Source organism: Mya arenaria, chromosome 9, assembly GCF_026914265.1.
Source record: "Mya arenaria isolate MELC-2E11 chromosome 9, ASM2691426v1".
NCBI classification, from domain to species: domain Eukaryota; kingdom Metazoa; phylum Mollusca; class Bivalvia; order Myida; family Myidae; genus Mya; species Mya arenaria.
The window spans coordinates 20,777,043-20,802,750 of NC_069130.1; the positions used below are offsets into that span (position 1 = coordinate 20,777,043).

At 39.2% G+C, this 25,708-nt stretch overlaps 1 protein-coding gene across 1 annotated transcript in view; it reads left to right on the top strand.

Annotated features, from left to right (window-relative positions):
- Positions 1–8,355: 8,355 nt before the first annotated feature.
- LOC128245314 (ADP-ribosylation factor 1-like) overlaps positions 8,356–25,708 on the top strand; it is a 38,649-nt gene continuing 21,296 nt past the window's right edge. Inside the window, exon 1 of the mRNA XM_052963439.1 lies at positions 8,356–9,117. The gene's annotated coding sequence lies outside the window, so the exon portion shown is untranslated. The remainder of the gene's footprint in view (positions 9,118–25,708) is intronic.

The window sequence follows — 25,708 nt, forward strand, 5'->3', positions numbered from 1 at the left end:
ACGATATTTTTGGTCCGCTTACATCTCAATCGAAAGGAAAGGTTGTTGGTAGGATTATCCGAAGCTGTTTTCTTTCTATACTAACGGCGATATATACAATTATATATGTTTATAACTTTTATTATATCTTTTGAGGAAGCACTTTCGGCGGTGGACAGTCGCCTACACCTCTTATGGAAAGCCATGCTTAAGAAAAAACAAGGCCTAGTGTTAAATGGTAAACTACGGATTGTTTGTTTTGTCATAAAACAACACCTAAATTACTAAGAAGTGAAACCACGCCAATAGCAATAAGGCTTCGTCTACTTGACTTGACTTAAAGTGTCACTTGACCTCTTTGTAAGGGGTTTCGACAAGTACGTAGAAGCAATCGATAATAATACAAAATTTATACTGGACAATCAGACTAAAAACATGCATGGAGCATGGTTAAACATAGCAATAAAAGCAAGTATACAGTTGAACACCGTTTTTCCGAACACCGTTTATCCGAAATTATCGCTATTTCGAAATAATTTTTCGGTCCCGATTTTACTCCTTCTTTGTTAAACTTAATTTTTGATCTTTAATCCGAAATCGCTAGTCCGAAATAATCGCTATTCCGAAGTAAAAATTACGGTCCCGATTTGGTATTTCACACCTAATTATAATTTAAAAATATAACAGGCATTCATAGAAATATATTTAAGTTAGAATTGAGTAAGTTTTAAAGTTTTCGATATACACAAAGTAGGTTCGTTGAGAAAATAAACAACCGTAGGTCGAGTTAGTATTGCTTTTATATCTGATTATGTTTAATAAGGAACAAATAAGGAATGAATTGCCTGGTTGATGTCTTTTTCGGAGTATGAACGCAGTTGGGCTTGTTAACGTGTGTGGAGTCCGAAGCCACACTGCGTTCATATCCTCGGAATTGACATCAATCCCGCAGTTTATTACTCATATTTACATCAATTATAGTTCATTATTTCAGTCAAGATTTTATGGAAAATATTTCATTTTATTTAGAAAACCTCTTCAGTCATTTTTTCTCACCCATTCTGTATATAGAATGACCCGACCATAACCGGAAACAGTTTATCAAATTACGTCACGCAGGAAAACAACAAGCACTTTAAATTACGTTCAAACGTAAAATTGAAACACTAGTGACAACAATACATTTAACCTATCATATATAACACTTTCTAACACTTTCTGTTGATTCAAATTTTTCGGGGCCTGCTGACAAATTACAAACAATAAAAAGATATTTTTCAATGCGATAATTCGCGATGGAACATATCCGATGTTGGGTTCATCGGAAACTATTCGCATTCATTTGCAAAAAGGCAGTTGATTAAAGGGACGGAAATTGATGTGTTAATATTATTATGTGAACCTCGCTCGTTGCGCAGAGCTTATATCCTGTGAAAAACGACTAAATGAATTATTCATAAATTACGAAACACTATGATACATTAAAGTTAAGTACATATTTAGAAGAAAACAGGGGTAAGCATATGTCGCAGTCTAATGTCATGACCTATTACGATTATATATGCCCAACATTGTGAGCGTTGACAGACAGTTTCACATAAAATGTATCGTATTGCATAAATATCACGTGATGCAGTTCACATTTACTATAAACCGGATATTGGAAAGAGACTTATATTTAAGTTCATTCCACAGTGTAAAGGTGGTGAAGACGGCCAAAAATGAAAGCGTTTCGAAACTACATGTTGTATTTAGGTTTGGGGAAAATTGTGTGCATTAGTAAAGTATACACCCGTTGCGGCGGTGTTGCGACATATCTTGTTGTAATAAGGAATTGATCTTAGTTTACAAAATTTTGGGCCAAAAAGCATATGCATTTATACGAAAAGTTTTGTCGACAATATAAATATGAATTTGTGGCAAAATGCCCTAGACTCAGCAATCAATAATGTCTTGTGGGTTCTTGAAGATATATTTTCAAATGAGAAATATGTTAATAAAATAATGAGAAATGGTGGATTAAATTCATTTACTGGCTGCAACAATGCAAAGCTATTTCTTAAATAGCCTCAATCACAACAAAGCCACAATATATTTTAGATCGAGTAGTGTTGACAAATATTTCATTTTGTATACATCATTTCCGACAAAATGCAAATGCTCAGCTAATGAATAGTAGCATTTACACGTGTGACAACGGACGTTTTGATTATGTTTACTGATTATCGAATCTTGTTGGATATCGTACTGCAGTTATACATTCCATTGTGTCATACATTTACATGATGATTAGGTAACCGCATTCTCTATAAATAGCATTCCACGAACGCTGTTACATAGAAATGAAAATATCGGTCAAAGCTGTGTGATGGGATGGTTTAGCAGAAACGGTGTTTCCTAAAATAGCGTTCCATGAAAGCTGGTTTTTTCGTGCATAATTTTGTTTTTGTGAAGTGTCATTTTATTAATATTTAAACAGCTTCTAAACAAATTCGACTTCTGACAAATATATTTCTCTTTTCTTATGATACACTTATGAACCAAGCCAGAAACCAAACAAAACTATTGCCTTTCGCTTATGAGTATTGATAGGCACAACTATATACCCGGTCACGTCATTGCTATGAGGCCCTTTTCCTACCATGAATAGCTCATCTATGGCTGAATCATTTCTGTAGTGTGCCGATTTGCCGTCCCTGAAAACATGGGCACTTTTGTAACAAATTGAACTAGCGACATAATGTTACATGCCGAATATATAGCTCATTTGCCCAGTAGTTTTAGACAATATAACTTTATTATAGTCTTGATCTCTACATGCATTGAAAGACCCCTAACGAGCCATGGAAACAAATGGTTTGTAGACGATACCTTGTATAGGCAAGGTATGTGTCTCCGCGTTAAAACTAAGTGCTCCGTCTCGGGTGACACCCATCGAGGAACAAAAGGATTCGATGAAATCCACACTCAAAACAGTTTTACCAAATTACTAACCTTCAGCGTTTTCACAGAAACCTATTTGCATTAAACAATTTTCCATGAAACCACTAATAAATAACTTTGTTTTTGTTCAAAAATTGCATTTACGCAGTTAATATGTATAAATCAGGGTCGGGTCCAGGATTTGGTGCAAGAGGGGACGCAACTTCGGTAGCGCACATTTGGACGTGCGCCACAACCTAAAGAACCGAACTATATATTAGTAAATGGATATGAGGATCATCTCCAGAGAAAACACTTTGGCTATTCTTAGTCTGAAAAGGTGCCCTCAGATGTTTTATATAAATATGTTTCTCCGATTTCGCTGTATAAATTGACATTTATGCAATCACGATTTGAAGTTAGCTTCTCAAAAATGATAATATACCGGAAGAAACAGAAATATTAGGTGATCATATCACAAAAACATGAATAAGTTTGTTTTCCTTTATAGAAATTACAGGCAAACAACTAGAAACTGATACGAGTATTATAAATTGGAATAATTCTTTAGACCAGTTTAGAACAGAACAGAACAGACAGAACAGACGTTTTATTAAGACTTATACTAACGTACATCGTCTAATCACATACTAATTCACTTAAATATGTCATGTGTATGTACAAGGTAAGTTTTAAAGTTGAACAAATATTTGTGTTACAGAAGCGTTATGCAATTATAATTAACTACTATAAAGTATAAATATGTAAACGCAGTAGTGTAACAGCTTCATAAACAGGTTGTAAAAGAGGATGAACAGAATAATGTATCATTGTTCAGAATACAGTTACGGATACATGATTCCTTAACGTATTAACAGAGCTTAATAAGCTCAAATCTATTAAAAGAGTTTAATAGTTGATGATATTTAAACACGGAGGGGCGAACATAATAATGACGTTTTATGTATTTCTGTCTTATAACTAAATAACATGGGCATATACATATAAAATGGCATTCATCTTCAATATCAAGATGGTTACAACACATACAGTAGCGTTCATTACGCAGAGTATTATTTCTGGCATATCGTTCAGTTTGTATCCTGAATGGATGAACAGATTATCGTAATCTACAAATATAAAGTCGGTATTTCCGTGGTAATATACTCAGATATTCTTCATACTGGAATGCATTTTTAAATACCTTATACATATCAAGAACAGAGCTATTGGATAATGAACCATGTCATTCCTGCTTAAATGTATCTATAACTCTACATTTAAATTCGTTAACAAATGCGTTTACGTTTACATTTTGAACATTATCGAATATATGTGTAAAGCCATGATCATTAAAAGTTTTTTAACATTGGTAACCCAATTGGAATATCCTTTATTACTATCAGCTACTGCTTGTAGATATACAACACTTATCAATATATAATAAGTATTAGCTATTTTCAACCAGTACTTAATTATACGTAAGTATCTAGTAATGTATAAACGATATCTACCTAATTCTCCATATACACTAGCAGTACAAGTGTTGATTTTAACATGAAATAATCTTTTACAGAACTTCAAATGAATACGTTGACAAAATATATGAGGCTTTAGATCATACTCTTTACATTTATACAGTAACACATTTAAAGCCTTTAGAGCTTTTCCAGCTAAATATTCCTGGTTTTATGCATATTTACCAGTTAAGTTAAAAACAGTTCCCAGACAGTTAAAATCACTAACGACTTCGATGTTTTGGCCATCATAGGTCCAGCTTTCATGCGGTAATAAACGTCCGCGCTTACAAAATACCACAATTTTGGTTTTATTTGTATTTACTCTAAGACCCCAAGTATTACAATAAGTATTAAGTAAATCCAATTGATGTTGAATTTCAGCCGGTGTCTTTCCTAAAATGGCCATATCATCGGCAAACAGTAACATAACTAATACAATTTCATCTATGTTTATACCAGAATCAACGCTATCTTGTAAATATAATTCTAGGTCTTCGACAAATAGTGAAAATAATATTGGGGACATTACCTCCCCTTGTCGTAAGCCAACTGCATAACTATAGTATTCTGAGTATGATGAACATGGTGTTACACAAGATTTAACATTCTGATACATATCTTTCATAACATTCAATATTTTCCGTTGAATACCACATTTATATAATTTTAACCACAGTGCATTTCTATAAATAGTATCAAAACACTTCATCATATCGACAAATATAACGTACAATCGTTTATTTTCGTTCATATATTTTTTAACTAAAGACGTAAGTAAAAATATAGCGTCGACAGTCGATCGACCTTTACGAAATCCGAATTGTGCGTCCGAAAAAATATTATTGTTATCGCATATAAACTCAATGCGTTTATTTAATACAGTCGTAAACAATTTCGAAAAGCAACTAACTAGCGTAATACCCACATATTTGTTAACATCATTAACACCGCCCTTTTTATGCAATGGTACAATAATCCCTTCTGTCCATTTATCCGGATAACAACCGGAGTTCAAAATACAGTTAAATATATCACATATGTGTGCAGCAGGTATGTTGGCACATTCAATAACATATTAATTTAACATGCAATCATTACCATTGGATTTACAACGTTTTAACGCTTTAATAGCTTTCTTCACTTCATCAATACTAATCGAATTATCTAATTCAGGGTATACAGTGTTAGGCTGGCTGAAGTCATTATTATTACAAAAGGATTCTGCTTCTTCATTGGAACAATCTACTATATTATTACTAAGATTTTCAAAAAACAATTTAAACTCATCTAACGAAATATTGTTTTTTGCACTCTTTTTTTAGATTTAAAATATCTTTTGGCGAATGTGTCTTTAAATTTTATATTTCCTGCATTTTACGTCTATACATTTGGCCTTTTTTCTACGGATCAAATCTTTATATAACTTTCTCTTTTGACATAATATCAAACGACTTAAATCACTCTTATTAGCATTATACAATGTCAAAGCATCTAAATAACAAGTGCGTGCATTTATACAATCTTCATCAAACCAATCTGCATTTTTCATACAATCATCGTTGTCCAATACAGGTATCAAATTACATTAAATATATCAAAATGAGGTTTAAAAAGCACAAAAGCAGTTTTTAACTTTGCGGATATTTTAATATAACACATGATACGCCTAAACTAAAGATTTGGCATGATTTGGTATCTAGACTTACAGTATATAATTGTTATATGCAGAATACGAGAGAAAATGAAGGAGATTTTGGTATGCATGGGGATAGTAGGGTTAAGCCACTTATATACCCTTTGTATAGGAATTAATCATGGTATTCCTTCTTATTTAAATAAGATGGAAATAAATCGAAACTCTATCTTCTGCGACGGGAAAACTATCGAAACGCATAGTTCTCCCCACCTACTGAAAAAGTGTCATATGTTTTTACGGATCATTTTCGTGGTAATCATTTCGAATTGATGTTCATTGGTACCAATTATTTTAACTTCTAAGGTGGCTTTATTTAAAGGGTGTTTAAACTTTGTTTAAACTTTGGTTTTTGCGGTATTAACTTTAAGTTTACAAAATGCACACTAACTTTCCGAAAAAGTATTTTTGAATGTCAGAATGTGTTCGGCCAGTACTTTAGTAAATTATTCAAAGAGCAGTTCAAATATTTGAACGTTCGCTGTTGTTTCTTTGATTATGAAGTCAATACAGTCGGACCCCCTTGGCTCGAACTCGCTTGGCTCGAATTCCTCGTTGGCTCGAAATAGATGTAGAGGGCTAAATTGTTTATACTGAATGTTAACAATCCCGTACTCAACGAATAAGATAATTAACTTAACGCAAATACATGATCGGTATTAGTAAGTCCAGCTTTGTTATTGATGACTTGGTGCTGAACACTAAACTTTGTGATCATAAGTCGCACGTTTAGGACTGCGTTAAATAACTTAACGATAACTTAATATAGTGAATAGGCGGTAACTTGCGGGATCTTACCTTCGCCTTTGTAAATTGGAATTAAGTAGCAAGTTGTTCAATGTCCAAATACCACTCCAGAATCAAATATCAGGTTGAAAAGTTAAGTATAATTTGGTAAGAGTAAGTGTTGAATGTATTCATTACATATTCATCTGATAAGCTAGATGCTTTACCATCATTGTATTTCATTATCATATTTTATTTTACTTTCAGTAAAAGGGGAGTTTAATATTACAGCATTGTCTGTTAAATCAGGGATTATTATATAAATGAAAGATTGAGACCAAACTATTTATATCTTGCAGACTGTTTGTATCAAAATTAGTACGGAACACCATTGTTTTATCATTTTGCCATTTTGGATGAGATCGGCAGCTAAAATTGACTTGGGTAGCCACAGTTAAAAGTTATGCGAAGTAATTTGCGCCCGACTAAAAAAAAGTCTGTCAACATCACAAATTTTCGAACGTATTAAGATATTTTAGCATTTCTCATGACAAAAATTGTATAGTCTATAACCAAGGTGTCCCGAAATGTGAATTGACCGATGTTTTTTGTCGGAAGAATATCTTCCATTTTAGATGTGAAAGTCATTAGTGTTATGTTTTGAGAGAGACACTGAGTCCATTCGATAGTGTTAAACTATGCTTTATTCTATTACAACTGCCAAGATGTTATGGTAGGGGCGTGGCTATCTGTAAGGTTCTAGGCATGCGCACTGCGTACAGTGTGATCATGTGTATACATGTATAGCAATTATTTTTACAAATATCTTATAAATTTCGGCCAATCAGATGAAGTAGTAGTCAATAATGCCAATCCAGAACACAACGCACCCAGTGACCCCTTCTTATTCTATATAAATGATGCAATCCTGTACGAAGTCAATTTTCAAGCCCAGTCAAGCGCGACGTGATCTCTCCGCTTATGACATATGATATGGTAGTAGTCAATAATACCAATCCAGAACACAACGCACCCAGTGACCCCTTCTTATTCTATATAAATGATGCAATCGGTTACGAAGTCAATTTTCAAGCCCAGTCAAGCGCGACTTGATCTCTCCGCTTATGACATATGATATGGTTATGGATGTGGGATCATTGTTTATCATTCATATTAACTGTTTTATCTACATGTAGGCGGTCGATATGTATGTTAAACCGTGACCTTTCGATACTTTTTGTTCACTCATGTATTGTCTAATATGAACGATTTTGTGATTCCGCGTTAATGTCAACACACTTCCAACAGCATGACTATATAATGTACAGCATCATATTAACAAATCTGGGCTTAAAGTACAACAACCTTTCCACAGCAGAAATATATTCGGCGCAGATTTTAGACAGCGTCCGGAATCAATCGTATACTATTATCATTGTGGCTGACACCTGTATTTACCCAAACTCCGCGCAGGGTTACTTCCCTTTGTAAACAGTACAGTAACACTGCCACCACAAGATTTTCATCCAAAATTGGATGAAAACTTTTAATGGCATTTTTTTAATCATATATATTTATTCTTATATCCTTTCTTAAATAATTACTTTACGCCAGTTGATAGGCATAATATGTTTTATAAAAAAATAACAATTAAAAAAAACATTCGGAAATGTTCGGTCTTTTTTCAAATTGAAAGTAGGATTTACAAATTACAATATCAACATGGATGTGTTGTTAGCTATTCAGACATGTATCGAACGTTTTGCATTTTTTCCTTTTATGGAATAAAATCGTTTATTTTCTAAACAAATGAAACATGTTGCTGGAATTTCTTTTAAAGGTGTTCCGTCCATTTTGTAAATTGCAATCACGTGCCGTTTCTATCATCACGTGATATTTGTGAAGGCAGTGATTACTGTACTGCAAGGGAAGTAACACTGCGCGGAGTTTGGTATTTACCCGCGTTTACACGGTGCAATATGCGGGATCCCAAATCGGTATTTAATAACGATGACGTAATATAAGCTCCAAATTATTTATTTCGAATTACAGACAATAATCGGGTCGTGTTTTTATTGCTCTTTTTTAATTGACTGTCATTTCTACTATAAATTGATAACAATTAGTAGACAAATATACATTGAGGTCTAAGCAATCGCTAGCTGAATAGAATGACTGAAATATCATTTGAATCTCCCTCCCGTTGGTACAAAAGTAAGCCATTGATCGTACATAATGGAACTTACGCCTATGGATAACCGCTTCGTTGCTTTTGTGGTATGTGTATAGTATTATAGTATTAGAAGCAACCTTATTCTAATGGATAACTTAATACGATTTACGACTATGTTTGATTCGGTTGTTTGACAACACTACAGTGGTTTATTTAGCAAAATATCATTGCAGATGATACGAATTAAGCCAAATGTAGAAACCATGTTATTATCCATGACCTGCATTTGTCTACACAGGTTGTAAAATGTCCTTTGTATTATACACCGCACGTAGTGTTTAAACTTTTGCCTATAATTAGTAATGTGAACATACTTTGTCACAACAGATTTTAACGTTTATTGTATTTGAGCAATCGTTACCAGTACCAGGTAAAACCAGTTCATTAATAAGTATTTCAACGCCTTGTTAACATGGTAAAAACAAGGTTCAGCTTATTCTGTGTTTACATATGTATGGAACTTGTCTGTAAATAGAAATAAAACATACCACGTCAGTTCTTAGTTCATCTGAAAATGTCGTTATACCAAGCAATAAACGCAAAAAAAATCACATCAATTACTGGTAACACACGCTCCCAATTATTCCTACATATCCGTATTATAAGAGGACGACATTTTATGTCTAATTACACTTGTTGTTCAGTTTATCATTATTAACAAAGAATATCCCATGATTTATGTATAATATTCCTCAATTTCACCACCGAAATATCCTCGGCTTTTTGCTAACATGTTACAGAATACAGGTGAACATGTTATTGTTAGCCGATATGATAAAATCGCATAGTTGTGCGACTGAGTCATATATATTGAATTAAACTAGGCCTACTTTAACCAGTATTCTTAGGGATTTAAAAATGGCGCAATATTTGAATGGATTTGTGATATTGAAAATTGTAAAAAAGCGAAATGTGATTATGCATATTAATCTTGTAAGCGTGCAATTATGTGTCCATCCAAACATTTAATGAAATGCGATCTACCTTGATTACCTAATACTTCATTTGAAATATCCAAACGTTCATTTGGTTAATGTGTAATTTAAGTGTATTTCAGTCATTATGTACTAAGGTCATTGTCCAACTATCGTGCAGTAAAATGTATATTCATCTAGTTTAAAAGCACATTGGTGTTCTATAATTTGAAACTATTTGTTCTGTTCCACATGATGAAAGGCTCTTTTAAGAGAGTTAAATGTACGTTAAAATAACAAAACCCAAGTTTCTTTCAAAAACAGTGAATATTTTATTGGTACTATTCAGATAATAAAATTAATATGCACTGTTAAATGCAAGGCCTCTGAGCAGAAGACAGTTTACTGATTGAGGTTTCAAAAGTTAATAAAGAAAAAATATAACTAATAAGAGGGTTACATATTTTTATTTACAAACTTTAAATGCAGTATACACAAATACTCCTAAATAACGTTTTACTTATATTAAAAGTACAATATCATACAGCTTATTTACAAAAGTTAGTACACACACTTCTTACACTAGTATGACATTTACAGTTCTTTCATAATTGTACAGTATATACGAACTTAATTGTTAAGATGACACATGTTTATATTCAATGCTAACGACACAACACAGTTGCAGTAACTGAACCGGGAATTATGCAATGTCACTAGCATTTATCCAGCTATTAAACTTTTAAGGGTAATACTTCCACTTCACAAAATATTGTTTATTACGTCCTTTGCCTCGGCGTTAACACTTTTTCCACTTTCCACGTCTGATCAGTATCAACGTGTTTTTTCTGTAACTCACTGTCATAAAACGTTCCTTTAATATCATCGCCCTGCAGATCTTGTAGTCTGTAGATTGGTAGTATGCCTCTGTGATACCGTGTATGTTCGCGAAATAGCTCTGCTGAATACGTATGATCGTAAGCTCTAGTAAACGCGGTTTTCAGATGACTGATTCGTACGTAGTTGCCGACTTAAATTTAAACGGCTTCAGTTTCGGCGATGATTGCTTCCCTTTGGGGTTTTGTGCAAAGTATGTAGCTAGTCTCACTTCTTCCTGGTTATTGTTATAGCAATGGTTCTATGATAGGAATTGTTGTAACTATTGGCGATGTCTGGCAATACGGGTAGATAACTGTAATTGTGCGTAAAGTAGCGGTAAAGTTTTGTTTGATGGTCATTAACGCATAAACGCATTGAAATATGAACTATTTACAAAAAGTTTAAACGTACAAATGTTCTATATTAACATAAGTATACATATATATTTGATTTAAAATGTACCTTTATCCGTAATAAGTTTTGCTGGTTATCGGCCAGACTGTTGGAATATGTCGTCAAACACATCTGCGACTTCCCGACCCGTTTTTCGTCGTAAAGGGCGTAACCACACGTACATGGAAAATGTGTCTATCGCCAGCAAAATGTACTTGTAGGCGTCGTTCCATTTTTCAAACTTGACCATATCGATGAGATCGGCCATCCACACATCGCCTTTTCCCGCGCTAATAACATGATTTCGTTGAAAGCGCCGGCGCACGGGTTTGTGACGACTGTACGATTCTTGGTCATGCAAATATTTCCAATTATATGCATTCCAAGTTTGTATTTGCCATCTCGTTGCACCACTTTGAACAGTTTTTGAGGTCCCGCAAAACTGGCAGCGTGTGACAGATCGTAGTAGATAGTCTTTAAATACTCCTCCCAAGGAGCTATGACTGCATCCGCCTAAAGCATATGTACAAATGAAGTTATATGTTTCCAGTTCATATATTTATTGTTCATCGCTATCACTACTTTCGTCGTCACTCTCGTTTCCGCTGTCGTCCGATTGCTCGAATAAGTATTGAAACTCGTGCTTATATTTCAGAAGGACTCTTTTTACTGCAGGAGGCAAACTAACGCCGCTATGTCGTAGTTTATCAATTTGCTCCACTATATTTCTAGAGGACGCATTTGTCAGCAACGGCAGCCAGTACATTTCCAAAGGACGCTGATAAGTATCAAAGAAAATATTTTCTTTAAACGACTGTGTACGTTCCAAAGCCATTTCATACGAATCTTCTTCATTATGTCCTTCATCGATATACTGATCGTATACCTTGTTAAATTTATCTTTGTTTTGTTTTTGAGAAATTTCCCATAGATGTATAAAACCATCGTATTCGTCTATATCCTCTTTCCGTTCGTTTTCGCTATCTTCTTCAGGCCTGAGTCTTTTTGCGGGCGGTTCCCTGCTTTCTGGATACCAACCATTATTGACGTGTCGTTGCACATCGTGAGTAGTATCAAATAAGGCTCCACAATCATCACAATTTTGCCCCTTTTCAGCCATCGTATTTTCGTTATCCGATATTTCTGCGCTGTGATCTGTTTGAACTCCGACTGATGAATGATAAGGTACGGATGTTTCTTCAACAGTTATAGCCTCTTGTCACGTGACTCACGGTTTGAACTGTTTCTGTCCTGTTTAGCCAAAAAAATGTCACATTTTAATCTTTTGTCCTCGTCCGTGAATGGCTTCAAATCTACCAAAAGACATCCATACAAGAATTTTATGGCTTTTTCAAACGCTTTCATGAACTTTTCCGTTTGCCCGGGAAACATTTGACGAGCCAAAGTCATTACCGATTGACGGACTATAGGATTATTAAATAGTACCAAATAATGACAATTTCTTTTCTGTATCGGGTCCTTGTTACCAAACAAGTTCTGCTTGATGGAAATCACTGATAACGATCTATGATGGGATCCCTTGTCTTTGCCAGCTTCATAAAACAGGTCGTCTGGAAAAGTCACGATGACAATCTTGACATCGTGTACAGTACATGTTGCTCGGTCTCCTGTTAGCTCACAAATGAGTCACCGTTACTTGTAACAGGTTTTTTAAACGGACTTAGTCGTATACTATTACCATTGTGTTTTACACCTGTATTTACCCGCGTTTACACGTTGCAATATGCGGGATCCCAAATCGGTAGTCATTAACGATGACGTAATATATGCGCCAAATAATTCATTTCGAATACTGAACCTCAGAGTATGCCTTATTGATATATACTAGTCACAGCTATAACGAATAAACACATCAATACAAAACTGCATCCTTTTATTTTATATATAATTTTAGGGATGCAAACGAATGGCAAAATTGATATTCGAATATTCGGTAATTCTTTCGAACGAATATTCGATTACCAAAATTCATCTTTCATAGGTTGTAGTAACCTATTACAACATTCGCTAAAGTAATAGCCGGGGCATGTTAGCTCTACTTTGTCGCTACCACTACGCGCGGCGGACCCTGAATTTCACCAAATGAGCCTCTGAAATTTCTCATTTCAGAAAGACAAAAAGTAATAATTTATGAACAAAGAAAAACACAAACCTTTTAATTTATATTCCCCTGCCTTCATATTTGTAAACAACGTGAATTTAGATGGATTTCTGGTCAAATGGCATTATGCGCCAATGGATTTTTTTTCCGTAGGAAGAGCAGCCTCGTTCTGGGATTGACCTCTACTTAAACAAAATGGATAACCCAAACCAACTTGGGAACTAGTTTATTTCAAAAATTCTTAATTGAGAGTGGCAATTTACCAATAATAATTGATTTTTTGTGTCACTTGTCTTTCAGCCAGTTACTGTAAAATTACGGGGACTTTTTATAGGACCCGACGATATGTCCCTAAATGACACATGACGCGTGTTTAGTGTATTGTCATCACATTCACACCACTGGCATTATGGGCCAATCGTTGTCAAAACAAGACAAATCAATCGTAAACCCAACAACAGAGTTGTAGGTAAAATATTTATAATTAAATTTATTCAACAACAGAACATCGAATATTCGAATACCGATTTTGACATTCGAATACCAAACGTTTGATCGAATATTCGAAAATTCGTTTGCATCCATAATAGATGCAGCCGACCGTTATGTTGTATGCATAGGTACAACCGACCGTTCTGTAGTATGCACGCCAGGGCACTCTGGAGTATGCAAAGGTACGCCCGGGTACTCTGTAATATGCATAAGTACGCCCAGGTACTCTAAAGTATGCATAGTTACGGATGATAAATCTGGAGTAAGCCTAGGTACGCCTGGATACTCTTGAGTATGCCTAGTTACGTGTGGGTACACTGGAGTATGCATAGGTACGCACGGGCACTTTGGAGTATGTAAGGGTACGCCTGGGCGTTATGGTGTATGCATAGGTACACCCGGGAAATCTGAAGTATGCATAAGTACGCCCGGGCAATCTGGAGTATGCATAGCTACACCCGGTCAATCTTGAGTATCCATAGGTACGCATTGGCGTTCTGGCTGATGCATAGGTGCTTCCGGGCGTTATGGTGTAGGCATTGGCATGTCCGGGCGTTGTGGAGAGTGCCTGGGTACACCCGGGCACTCTGTAGTATGCATAGGTACTTCCGGGCGTTGTGAAGAATCCAAATGTACATTTTGGCACTATAGTGTATGTATAGGTACGCTCGGACGTGTTTTTGTATGCATATGTATGCCTGGAACTCTACAGTATGCATAGTTACACTGGAGCACTCTGGAAAAGGCCAATGGCAATCTGCAGTATGCATACACCTGTACGCCCGGGCGTTCTAATGTATCCAAAGTTACGTACGTACGCCCGGACACTCTGGAGTATGCATAGGTACGCCCTACCGTTCTTTTGTATGCATAGGTACGCCCGACCGTTCTGTTGTATGAATAGGTACACCCGACCGTTCTGTAGTATGCATAAGTATGCCCGACCTTTCTGTTGTATGCATAGGTACGCCCGGTCGTTCTATTGTATGCATAGGTACGACCGGTCGTTCTATTGTATGCATAGGTACGCCCGGCAGTTCTGTTGTATGCATAGGTATGCCCGACCGTTCTGTTGTATGCACAGGTATGCCCGACCGTTCTGTAATATGCATAGGTACGCCCGACCGTTCTGTTGTATGCATAGGTACGCCCGGGCACTCTGGTGTATGCATAGGTACGCCCGACCGTTCTGTAGTATGCATAGGTATGCCCGACCGTTCTATTGTAAGCATAAGTACGCCCGACCGTCCTGTTGTATGCATAAGTACGCCCGACCGTTCTGTTGTATGCATAGGTACGCCCGACCGTTCTGTTGTATGCATAGGTATGCCCGACCGTTCTATTGTATGCATAAGTACGCCCGACCGTCCTGTTGTATGCATAGGTACGCCCGACCGTTCTGTTGTATGCATAAGTATGCCCGGCCGTTCTATTGTATACATAGGTACGCCCGACCGTTCTGTTGTATGCATAGGTACGCCCGACCGTTCTGTTGTATGCATAGGCACGCCCGACCGTTCTGTTGTATGCATAGGTACACCGGACCGTTCTGTAGTATGCATAAGTATGCCCGACCGTTCTCTAGTATGCATAGGTACACCCTACCGTTCTGTTGTATGCATAGGTATGCCCGACCGTGCTGTTGTATGCATTGGTTCGCCCGGTCGTTCTGTTGTATGCATAGGTACGCCCGGCCGTTCTGTTGTATACATTGGTACAGCCGACTATTCTGTAGTATGCATAGGTACGCCCAGCTGTTCTGAAGTAAGCGTAGGTAGCCCGACCGTTCTGTAGCATGCATATGTACGCCCGGTCGTTCTGTAGTATGCATAGACACGCCCGACCGTTCATTTGTATGCATAGGTACGCCCGGTTGTTCTGTAGTATGGATAGGTACGCCCGACCGATCTATAGTATGCATAGATACACCCGACCGTTTTATAGTATACATAGGTACGCCCGACCGATCTAAAGAATGCCTAGGTACACCCGACCGTTTAGTAGTATGCATAGGCACGCCCGGTTGTTCTTTAGTATCTCAGGTACGCCCGACCGTTCTGTAGTATGCACAGGTAGAACGGACCGTTCTGTAGTATGCATAGATACGCCCGGGCATTCTGGAGTATGCCTAGGTACGCCCGGGCGCTCTGGAGTATGCCTAGTTACCTCCGGATAATATGGAGTATGCATAGGTACGTCTGGGTATTCTGGATTATGCATAGGTACGCCCGGAAAATCTGGAGTATGCATAGGTATGCCTGGGTACTCTGGAGTATGCATAGGAACCCCCGGACATTCTGGAGTATGCATATGAACGCCTGTGTACTCTGGAGTATGCATAGGTACGCCCGGGCAATCTTGAGTATGCAGAGATAAGCGATCTGAAGTATGTATATATAGGTACGCCCGGGCACTCTGTGGTATGCATTTTACCCCCTGGCAATCTGGAGTATGCAAAGTTACGCCCGGGCAATCTGGAGTATGCCTAGTTACGCATAGGCTATCTTTAGTATGCATAGTTTAGCCCGGGCGATATGGAGAATGTATAGTTACGGCCGAGCAATCTGGAGTATGCATAGGTACGCCCGCTCACTCAGGAGTATGCATAGGTACGCCCGGGCGATCTAGAGTTTGCATTGGTATGTCAGAGCACTCTGGAGTATGCATAGGTAAACCCGGGCTCTCTGGGCAATCTAGTGTATGTCTAGGTACGCCCGGGCACTCTGGAGGGTGCATTGGTATGCCTGGGTACTCTGGAGTAAGGATAGTTTCGCCCGGATACTCTGGAGTGAGCATTTGTACGCCCGGGTACTCTGGAGTGAGCATTGGTACGCCCGGGTACTCTGGAGTGAGCATTGGTACACCTTGGTACTCTGGAGTGAGCATTTGTACGCCCGGGTACTCTGGAGTGAGCATTGGTACGTCCTAGTACTCTGGAGTGACCCTTGGTACGCCAGGGCACTCTGGAGTTACCATTGGTAAGCCCAGTTACTCTGGAGTGAGCATTGTTACGCATGGGTACTCTGGAGTGAGCATTGGTACGCCCGGGCACTCTGGAGTGACCCTTGGTACGCCTGGGTACTCTGGAAAGAGCATTGGTACGCCCGAGTACTCTGGAGTGAGCATTGGTACGCCCTGTTACTCTGGAGTGAGCATTGGTACGCCCGGGTACTCTGGAGTGAGCATTGGTACGCCCGAGTACTCTGGAGTAATCATTGGTACGCCTGGGTACTCTGGAGTGAGCATTGAAACGCCCGAGTATTCTGCAGTGAGCATTGGTACGCCTATTTACTCTAGAGTGAGCATTGGTACGCCTAGGTACTCTGGAGTGAGCATTGGTACGCCAGGGTGGTCTGAAGTATAAATAGGTACGTCGGTCGTTTTGTAGTAAACATAGGTACGCCCGGGCTGTCTGGAGTATGCATAGTTACGCCCGGGCAATCTGGAGTATGCCTAGTTACGCCATGGCTATCTTTAGTATGCATTGGAACGCCCGGATACTCTGCAGTGACCATTGGTACGCCCGGGCATTCTGGAGTGACCATTGGTACTCCCGGGTACTCTGAAGTGAGCATTGGTACGCCCGGGTACTCTTGAGTAAGCATTGGTACGCCCGGGTACTCTGGAGTGAGCATTGGTACGCCCGGGAACTCTGAAGTGACCATTGGTACGCCTGGGTACACTGGTGTGATCATTGGTAAGCCTGAGGACTCTGAAGTGAGGATTGGTACGCCAGGGCGATATGGAGTGTAAATAGGTACTCCCGGTTACTCTGAAGTATGCATAGGTACGCGTGGTTACTCTGGAGTGAGCATTTGTACGCCCGGGCACTCTGGAGTGTGCATTGGTACGCCTTGTTACTCTGAAGTATGAATAGGTACGCCTGGGCACTCTGGAGTGAGCATTGGTTCGCCCGGGTACATTGGAGTTATCATTGGTACGCCCGAGCACTGTGGAGTGAGCACTGGTACGCCCGGGTACTTTGGAGTGTGCATTGGTACGCCCGGGCACTCTGGAGTGAGCATTGGTACGCCCGAGCACTCTGGAGTGTGCATTGATACGCCCGGGTACTCTGGAGTATCAGTAGTTTCGCCCGGGCACTCCGGGTTGTGCATTGGTACGCCCGGATTCTCTGGAGTATGCAAAGTTTTGCCCGGGCTATCTGGAGTATGCATAGTTTAGCCCGGGCAATCTTGAGTATGTATAATTATGCCTGGGCTATCTTTAGTATGCATAGTTTAGCCCGGGCGATATGGAGTATGTATAGTTACGACCGGGCAATCTGGAGTATGCATAGGTACGCCCGCTCACTCTGCAGTATAAATAGGTACGCCCGGTCGATCTATAGTATGCATTTGTATGTCCGAGCACTCTGTGAGTATGCATAAGTACACCCAGGCTTTCTGGGCAATCTGGTGTATACCTAAGTACGCCCGGGAACTCTGGAGTGTGCATTGGTACGCCCGGGTACTCTGGAGTAAGCATAGTTACGCTTGCGCAATCTGGAGTCTGCATTGGTACGCCTGGGTGCTCTGGAGTGACCATTGGTATGCCTGGGTACTTTGGAGTGGGCATTGGTACGCGCGGATACTCTGGAGTGACCATTGGTACGCCTGAGCACTCTGGAGTGACCATTGGTACGCCCACGTACTCTGAAGTGATTATTGGTACGCCTGTGTACTCTGGAGTGAGCAATTGTACGCCCGAGTACTCTGGAGTGAGCATTGGTACGCCCGGGTACTCTGGAGTGAGCATTGGTGCGCCGGGTGTACTCTGGAGTGAGCATTTGTACGCCCGGGTACTTTGGAGTGAGCATTGCTACGCCTGGGTACGCTAGAGTGAACATTGGTACGCCCAGGTACTCTGGAGTGAGCATTTGTACGCCCGGGCACTCTGGAGTGTGCATTGGTACGCATTTGTACTTGAAGTATGAATAGGTACGCCTGGGTACTCTGGAGTGAGCATAGTTACGCCCGGGTACTCTGGAGTGAGGAAAGGTACGCCTGGGTACTCTGGAGTATGCATAGGTACGCCCGGGCACTCTGAAGTATGAATAGGTACACCTGGGCACTCTGAAGAATGAATAGGTACGCCTGGGCACTCTGGAGTGTGCATTGGTACGCATTGGTACTCTGGAGTATGTAAAAGTACGCCTGGGTACTCTGGAGTGAGCATAGTTACGCCCGGGTACTCTGGAGTGAGCATTGGTACGCCCGGGTACTCTGAAGTATGAATAGGTACACCTGAGCACTCTGAAGAATGAATAGGTACGACTGGGCACTCTGGAGTGTGCATTGGTACGCCTTGGTACTCTGAAGTATGTAAAAGTACGCCTGGGTACTCTGGAGTGAGCATAGTTACGCCCGGGTACTTTGGAGTGAGCATAGGTACGCCCGGGTACTCTAGAGTGAGCATATGTACGCCTGGGCACTCTGGAGTGTGCATTTGTACGCCTTGGTACTTTGAAGTATGTAAAGATACGCCTGGGTACTCTGGAGTGTGCATTGGTAGGCCTGGGTACTCTGGAATGAGCATAGGTACGTCTGGGTACTCTGGAGTGATCTTAGGTACGCCCAGGTACTCTGTAGTGAGCATAGGTATGCCCGGGTACTCTGGAGTGTGCATTGGTACGCCTGGGACTCTTGAGTGAGCATAGGTACGTCTGGGTACTCTGGAGTGAGCATTGGTACGCCTGTGTGCTCTGAAGTATGCATAGGTATCCCGGGCGTTCTGTAGTATACATATGTATGCCCGTTCTACGTGCGAACGGTATAACGTTCTAACGTTCGCACGTGAATTTGATTTCTGTCTTAAAATCAATTTGGCGACGGTGAAACCATGTATTTATTACATAATCACAATGCATATCAAGCTGATTGGACGGATATATATTTAAAACCCTTATGGTATGTATGGGAAGCAAAAGCAAAAGCAGTTTGGGAAAATATGCTAGTGTTTGAGATTAACAGTAAACAAAACGAAACCCGTTATGACCACAGATTTATTTAATTTAATTTTGAAAGATGGCATTTAACTTGCACGGCTAATGTTAAAGGCGGGAGACGCGGTGGTTGAAAACCTGTCGTCTCTATCAAGTCCAAAGGTCACTGTCGGACCGTATTTGGTACAAAAACGAATATGGTACAAATTTGTACCATATTCGGCCGAATATGGTACAACTGTCTAATTGTACCATATACGTATCTGCAGTTTTGGGGTAAAATGCCTGACCAAATATGGTACAAACTTGTACCATATTCGGATGAAAAATGTACCACATTCGTTCCGAATATGGTACACACTCATCATCGTCATCGTCATCATCATCATCGTCATCATCGTCACCATTAACGCCATTATCATCATCATCGTCATGATGATGACAAAAGTTTTGATGATGATGACGACGATCAAAATTACCGTCATCATCATCATCACAAACTTTTATCATCATTGTCATCATCATCACCATCATTATCACCACAATCATCAAGGTCATCATCATCATCATCAACACCATCATCATCATCACCATTATCATCATCGTAATGAAGATCACAAAAATGTGATGATGATAACTGCGATGTTTTTCGGTCGATGGTGATGATGATGACAAAAGTTTTGTAATGATGATAACGACGGTCAGCACATCATCATCATCATAATCTACCGATAAAAATCGCCGTCAGCATCATCAAAACACATTTGTCATCATAATCATCATCATTATAATAATCATCATCGACCGATAAACATCGCTGTCATAATCATCAAAATACGTTTGTTATCATCATCATCATCATCATCATCATCATCATCACATCAATTATCAACACCCCAATGATCATCATCGTTGTTATCTTCACCAACACCACCATCATCATCACCATCAAAACCAACATCATCATATCCATTATCATGATCGTAATGGTGATCACAAAAGTTTTTTTTGTGATGATAATGACAGCGATGTTTTCGGTCGATAATGAGGATGTTGTGATGATGATGACGACGATGAGAATATCATCATCATCATCGGCCAATAAACATCGCCATCATCATCATCACAAATATTTTGTTATCATCATCATCATTATCATCATCGTCGGCCGATAAACATCGCTGTCATCATCATCTAAAATCTTATCATCATCATTATAACCATCATCATCGTCCGATAAACATCGCTGTCATCATCATCCCAAAACGTTTGTTATCATCATCATCATCATCATTATCATCATCATCATCACCACAATCATCAAACCCCAATCATCATAACCACTGTCATCATCATCACCACCACCATCATCATCACAATTTTTTTACCATCAATATCATCACAAATGTTTTGTCATCATCATCATCACATATTCATTTTACATTTTGTATTTTATAATTTGTTTCATTCAAGAGATTCAACAAACTTGTACTTTTTTCATTTATTGGTATACTGACAGGATTTTTCAAAGTAATATTGAAGAACATAGAACAGCATTTAAATTTTAATCCAACTGTAGCATTTTGACCAGACATAATATACATATATACATTCATTTTAGTAGCAGCCAAAATATCCCAAATGTGCTTCGTAAAAAGTTACCATTAAATGAGCAAATGACAACAAATTTCCGGTAGAAGAACATAATCATCAATCACAAAAATAACATAACAGGTTTCCAAACACCGATATACATGTATATTTCACCTGTAATGTCTGTACATGACATCTATGATATCATACCAACCGATTCCACTAACACGCAAACGCAGCCATGCGTTTGCCCATTTTGGCCCCTTGATGATTTCTTTTATTGCCGAAATAAGACCGCTGTTTCTGCCCGCTCTTGTTAATAGGAAACGAACGCTAACAGGATTTCTGTTACTAGTATCTAGTCCAATATCCGGCCGAATGTAAATTCTAGGTGTTTGCAAACTCATTGACCTTATTAAATCTCTAAAGGGTTTGCCGACCTTCGCCAACACAAACTGGATTGACGGGTTTGATTGTATGCAGAACTTAAAAATTTCAACTTGAATGTGAAGTGGTAACATCAGAAATGGAAAAGTCGTTCGCCTCTGTGCCCTCCTATTGTTTATCATATCTTGAAGCTCTTTCAGGGCTGAACACACAGAGACGTCACCGTTGTCGCCAGAGTCACCGTTGTCGCCGGAGTCACCGTTGTCGCCAGAGTCACCGTTGTCGCCGGAGTCACCGTTGTCGCCGGAGTCACCGTTGTCGCCGGAGTCACCGTTGTCGCCGGAGTCACCGTTGTCGCCAGAGTCACCGTTGTCGCCGGAGTCACCGTTGTCGCCAGAGTCACCGTTGTCGCCGGAGTCACCGTTGTCGCCGGAGTCACCGTTGTCGCCGGAGTCACCGTTGTCGCCGGAGTCACCGTTGTCGCCGGAGTCACCGTTGTCGCCGGAGTCACCGTTGTCGCCGGAGTCACCGTTGTCGCAAGAGTCACCGTTGTCGCCAGACGCAGCGTTGGCGCCAGAGTCATCGTTGTCGCCAGAGTCATCGTTGTCGCCAGATGCAGTGTTGTCGCCAGACGCAGCGGTGTCGCCGGAGTCACCGTTGTCGCCAGAGTCACCGTTGTCGCCAGACGCAGCGTTGTCGCCAGACGCAGCGTTGTCGCCAGACGCAGCGCTGTCGCCAGAGTCACCGTTGTCATACGACTGTTCTAAGCGTGATATTATGTCCTTGTACACGCGTTGATTGATACGGATACTAACGTAATGCATGCCAAATCCTTCTGGGAAATACCCCAATGCAATTGTTCCAACATCACCATCGAACTTTCCATCTGCTGACACAATTGATGAGTGTTCTAGTCCTCGGGTACAAACTACCAGGCACTGCAAATTATATTCTCTCATAAGTGCAATGAGCGTGAGGTTGTCGCCGTATGTCCCATTCTTAGACATATTCTTAACGTATTCATCAAATGTTTCATCATAGACAAAAGTTTCATAGAAATATCTGTTTTCTACAATGTGATGGACTGCTTCCTTACGTAAAGCATCTACGTCTTTGTATATACCAATTTTACCAAGTTGATGCGATATAGCAGCAAATTGACAATTTCCATCCGGATTTGGGTCCATGGCAATATTCACCCCATCCAACAACTGCAGATTTTCATGGTGTGTTGAAACATGATAGTACTTAGTTCTGTGATTTTGTTTCTCTGAGCGGTTCTGTTTTAATGAATGTTTTTTAATTTTTCGTTGTTTCTCTAACGCAACAGTTAGGCTAGTCATGTTTTCGACCCCAACCGATTTGCTTACGAATCCAAGTTCGGGTTTGTTCGGTACTTGAAATGACACGATATAAACACCATTTCGTTTTACTTTTTCTACCTTGCCTTCGATAACATATCTTTTGGTTGGCACCCTGGATTTTCGAAAGGGATAGCGAATTAATACTGTCTCTCCTACTTTGTACTTGCTTGGGGAAGTTGCGTTTTTCAACAGCGACCTGTAAGCCTTTTTATTTGCTCGCCGTATGGTTTTCTTTATTTCACGAGAACTATGACGTTCTTTGGTAAAAACATGACTTCTTCCGTAGTAGGCTTCAAAGGGCGTGAGACCCCCAAGAACTCGTTTGAAACTTGTGTTTATGGCATAGGCTAAATCTTGAAGCCCTTCGACCCAGTTAAATCCACGTTTACTTTTTGTTGCAAATAGAATCTTGGCCTTTATAACACTGTTTGACCTTTCACACTTGCCCTGTGATTGAGGATGATACGGCCTACTATTGATCATTTTGATGTTGTACTTGTTCAACAAAAGTTTCATACTAGGGCCTTTAAATTCCAGTCCGTTGTCACATTGGATAATGTCAGGGGCAAGGTTAACCATCAACACGTCCTCTAATGCCTTTGCAACTTCACGCGAACTCTTCGTTTTCAGGGGTTTTGGCATAACGTACCTAGAATAAACGTCCACGACTTGTAGAATATAACTGTATGTGGACCCCTTGTAGCTAACACTTTGATTTTTCATGTTAATTAAGTCAATCTGCCATCTTTTGCCTGGTTCCTCTTCTGTAATTGTCTTTGGCGTTGGCTTGTTTGTAAATCTCGGATACTTCTCATGGTAATACTTGCTATTGTACAGTATTTCAAGGATAGCTTGTTCCGAGAACCCCGTGTAATTTACTTTCAGTTTGTTGTAAATAACCCTTGCTCCACATCCTTTGTTTTCCATGAACATCTTCTCAACAAATCTAGGAAGATCTTCTTTCACAAGGACTTGCTTTCCGCCACACAATAAAGAACCCCGGTCACCAAGCTCGAAGTCCTTACGTTTTCTAATCATGGCCAAACAATTATTCTCTTCAGGTGTCCGTTTCTTCACAGGGACATCGAACGATCCGTTTAAACATCTGACAATAATGTCGTACTTCGACCTGGGCAAGCACCCTAATTGCTTCCTTTTTCTCCTAATTGCTTCCTTCATCTGAAATAATATAATAAGTTATTATACATTTATACTTCATTAGTTAATAGAGCTTGTATTGAACACCGCGTGTCGAAAACGAATGTCTCACGACATGAGCTGAGCTAAAATCACTCGTCTGATAGCTCCGCTAAAATTTACAATCCGAACTTCCGGGCAATATGCGCAATGAAAGTAGCAAGTACTTCATGTAAAGTTTCATTGAAATCCAACCGAATTCAAATTCAGGGGAAAAATAGCGGGCAAACTTATGGCGGTCAACGGACAAACGGTCTGTAGAAACCAATGCTACGTGGATGGAAGGGATATAAAGAAGGGGCCCTGGGGGCCTAGGTCGCTCACCAGAAGTCACGACTAGGCAGGGTTCGAAGGTCAAAGACCTATAAACTCCATAAAATTTAAAATGTTCAAATCTACAGATTAAAGGAGCTCGATCTGATTTTGGTGGAAAATACACTTTCGAAAAAAATTGTTTCCAAAAGTCGCTATTAATGATTTTGTGAATTGTTTGGGTTAATCTAAAAATACTGACCAGAGGACATTGCATGACATCAAATACAATCCGAAAAAATAACAAGATTTTTTATTTTTCAATTAAAATACACCAAAATTGGTATTTTTGTCCTATTTATTGAATAGGAATGGAATAGGCCGAAAATATCGCGTTAGTAGATCTAACGCGAAATCCATTTTCCATGCATTTTCAGTTGTTTTACGATAGAATTTCTTCGATATAATTCAATATCCTTTGGTCAGTAGTTTTAGATTAACCGAAAACAATTCACAAAATCATTAATACTTTAATAGCGACTTTTGAAACAATTTTTTTCGAAAGTGTATTTTTCACCAAAATCAGATTGAGCTGTAATAACTGTAAGGAAAATAAAGGCAAAAGCTTCAAAATTAAGTCACTTGGTCAAGGTTTAATTCATCAAAAGTCGAAAGTTCAATAGAAAATGTCACATAACAAATATCAAAGCTCTGGGCAAAGTGGTTTTAGAGAAAAAGATATATATTTTTAAATTTCTCTATATAATAATTATATAGTTAAACTAAGCGTTTTTGTACCAAATACTGTCCGACAGAGCAGTATAAGTATTTCAAGTATGTTTTCATTTATTTTATGCTGCTTTTTACTTTAATTTTCATTTTACAGTGATTAGCGTTTATTTTCTGGGTTATATGGAAATCCACACAGTCATTTGAACGTAAATGAACTAAAAAAGCATTGCAATTTGAAATGCTAACGTAAATGAACTAAAAAAGCATTGCAATTTGAAATGCTAACGTCTGACAAGCTTTACCAGTCGGTATATAATTTATTTATGAATCTTTAAAATAAATGTCTGTTTTCATGGGCAAATCTTGCCC